General features: G+C 35.6%; 1 pseudogene; it reads left to right on the top strand.

Annotated features, from left to right (window-relative positions):
- Positions 1–2,922: 2,922 nt before the first annotated feature.
- LOC107731600 (1-phosphatidylinositol 4,5-bisphosphate phosphodiesterase beta-1-like) overlaps positions 2,923–3,691 on the top strand; it is a 111,207-nt pseudogene continuing 110,438 nt past the window's right edge.

The raw sequence follows: 3,691 nt of genomic DNA on the forward strand, positions 1-3,691 counted from the left end.
CTTTAGAGTACCTGCACTTTTTTGTGCGTACCACCACTTCTGACATGTTGCTGATACTCTGAGTAAAAGCGTCAGTGTCTGGGTGATTAGAAATGACACTATATAAATCACACTACCCAGGGATCACCTCTCATCTCGACCAGTCACGTGAGCGAATTCAAGCGGAATAGGTTTACCTCATGTGTGGGGTGCCAGAGCATGTCAGGGGAGGCAAGTAGAGTAGTATAATTAATTAATTAATTTTAAAAAAATAATTATTGATTACTAATTTGAATCAGTACTTTATAATGAAAATAATACCTTAGAAGTGAAAAAGAAGCCTTTTGCGATCACATTTTAAACCGGTAAACTCCTGGAAAGTCCAAGGTAACTTTCCAGTAAATCCAGTAAATGAATTCAGACAGTCAGTTCAAAACAGCGCTAATGCAGAGAAAACATGGCTGATTTCATCAGAGATTGCGGAGAAAATAGTGACTTGCGTCCAGATGTCATTAAATTATTCTGTTCTGCGTGTATTTGGCTTAAAAGCAAAAGTGTTTTTATAATAGATGTTGGCTGAAAGTGGTCAGAGGTTTAGCGATTCTCAATGGCTCCATATAGTAGGTTTAGTGGTCTTTGGCGTCTCCCTGTGGTCCTGTTTGGTATCGCACACACACACGTGTCCATTCAGATTTAATGAAATTTATACAATCAAATCTCTCAAAATTAACGAGAAACAGCAGCAATAATATTGACAAATATTGTTTTTGATTTACTTGCCTTTTTAATGTATTTGTTATTTGCATTTATTTCTGTAAAAGAGAAGATTGTGTTTGATTATTAGTCACCTTTATTTATATAGCGCTTTTAACAATACCAGTTTTACCAAAAACAGCGCATTATGTGAAGACTCTCCAGTGAATGAAACGCTCAGAAAGCGCGTCTCTTTTCCTGTTTATTACCATGACTGATGTAATAATCGCGTATCACTGATTTCAAACAGCGACTGGTTTGAAGTCAAGTCAAGTCACCTTTATTTATATAGCGCTTTTAACAATACAGATTGTGTCAAAGCAGCTCTACAGCATTAATAAGGAAAATATTGTGTCAATAATGCAAAATGACAATAGTAAACACTCAATCTTCATTTAAAGGCAGTTCATCATTGAATTCAGTGATGTCATCATCAGTTCAGTTTAAATAGTATCTTTGCAATCACTTGCAATCAAGTCAACAATATCGCTGGAAATGAAGTGTCCCCAACTAAGCAAGCCTATTGTTCGTTTCCTCTTTTCTGATCATTTGGAATGAGGATAAAAAGGCAAAACAAAAAAACATGCAAATAAGTTCAAACATCAATTCAATATCTACTATTTCCTGAATATTATGAAATTCAAGATGGCCGCCCCTGATGACGTCATAATATGCAAATTAAACGAGTATATTTACACCCCACATAAACTTTCGGTCATACCCAACATTCTTCTAATTTACAGTAGATCTCTATCTTTAAGCCCTTTCAAGCCACAAGCTTTTGAAATCTTGATGTCAAAATCCAGCATTTTTCCAAAAATCCCTGGCGCCTAAAGGGTTAATAGGTAGCCAGTGCAGTGTTGACAGAACCGGGCTAATATGGTCATACTTCCTGATTTACATTTACATTTACATTTAATCATTTAGCAGACGCTTTTATCAAAATCGACTTACAAATGAGAACAATAGAAGCAATCAGACCAACGAGAGAACAACAGTATACAAGTGCCATGACAAGTCTCAGTTAGTCTAGCACAGTACACGTAGCTAGGTTTTTTTATTTTTTATTTATTAAATAATAGAATGGAATAGAACAGAACAGAATAGAATAAGTAAGTGCTAGTATTAGTTGGTCACACCTTTCTGTGTGTGACTGTATGTGTGTTTATGTGTTGCAGGTTTTTTTTTTTTTTTTTTAATAAATGAAAATGCATACTTTTATTCAAGAAGGAGGCATTAATTTAATATGAAATATGACAGTAACCGTGTTACAAAAAAATCCTTTTTCAAATGAATGCTGTTCCTCAAGGAATGGAAAGAAAGATTTCTGTTTCCACACTTCATTAAGCAGCACAACCATTTTAAACACAGATAATAAGAAGAAATGTTTCTTGAGCAGCTAATCAGTTTAGCATATGAAAGTTACATTTTAAAATATATTAAAACAGTTATTTTAAATTGTAATAATATTTCACAATATTCGTGTTTTTAGTGTAGTTTTCATCACATAAATGCATTATTGGTCAGAAGGCACGTCTTTCAAAAACAAAACATTTACAGAACCCAAACTCTGGAACAGTAGGAAATACCTCCAGTAAGTGAATAAGTGAACCACAAGATGGCATTAGAGCATTGAACATTGAGGTGAGTGTTGCAACTCAAATATAAATATTTGCACTTCCAACCTCAGATGAAAAGCTTTTAAATGACAGCCCATTAGTTAAGATTTGTTGAGTTGAGAATGTTAAGTTTTTGCAGAATAACTTCCCATTTTATGTAAATGTAGTAGTATGATTCCATTATAATTCATTAATAATTCACTATTATTCTGTGAACCACAGAGAGAAGTATTGATGTGATTTTTTTAAATTGTTGATATAGCTACTATATTTTTTGGGCTTGATGCCGTTTATAATTACCCAGTTAATTAACATATTTATCTGTAAGGGAGATGCATTAATAACACTGTAGGCTAAATACTAAATTCTGTAAATTATTGAAAATAAAGACTACTTAAAACGGCCTGCTTAAAACTCTTTCTAATCGCGTCGTACTATAGAACAAAAGCTGAGATCATCTGTAAATCACTATTAATTTCATCTTTTATGTGTTCTCTCTGCAGGACCAGCGAGAGCGCGCACTGATCTCGGGGGCGAGCAGCGAGTTCTTTCACAGAGAAGCAGCAGTGAATGTGTAGATCTTCATCAGATCTGCAGAAGCAGCAGTGAATGTGTGAGATCTTCATCAGATCTGCAGAAGCAGCAGTGAATGTGTGAGATCTTCATCAGATCTGCAGCAGCAGCAGAAGCAGACGCATGGCGGGAGCGCAGCCAGGGGTTCACGCGCTCCAGCTCAAACGCGTGTCGGTGACCGAGAGCCTGAGGACCGGCGACAAATTCATTAAATGGGACGATGTAAGTAACATCTGCCGAATGCAGTCCTTTCCCCTTTTCAGAGTGTTCTTGTAAAGCGGTACGAGCGCGAGCAGCCGGTGTAACTGTCAGATTCTGTCAAAAAGTCCAGTTACACAGATGCTTGTTTTCTCTCGGAGTGCTTTGTATGTGTCTTAAATTAGAATGTTTTTTGTGGATTCAGTTATCCAAACTAAAATGTCATCATCCCATTATTATTTTTTTTTTTGGAAAACATATTAGATTGCCCCAAAACAAAGCTTCTGTTATCATTTACTTCCCTCATGTCGTTCAAACCCGTATGACTTTTCTTTCTTCTGTTAAGCGCAAGATAAGAAGATTGCTGGGAACCCAATAAATCCCAGTGTATCCCAGCGTTTCTCTAAAGTATCTTAAGCTTAAACAGATCGCGGAAACGCATCCTTGTTTTGGATCGACGTGATGCTGAGTAAATAATGACAAAGTTTACATTATTGGGTGATTGTCTATTTAAATGCAGATATGCAGAGTAGGATATATATATATATATATATATATATATATATATA

The sequence above is a fragment of the Sinocyclocheilus rhinocerous genome, unplaced genomic scaffold (assembly GCF_001515625.1).
Source record: "Sinocyclocheilus rhinocerous isolate Xijiao unplaced genomic scaffold, SAMN03320098_v1.1 scaffold5236, whole genome shotgun sequence".
Lineage (NCBI taxonomy): Eukaryota > Metazoa > Chordata > Actinopteri > Cypriniformes > Cyprinidae > Sinocyclocheilus > Sinocyclocheilus rhinocerous.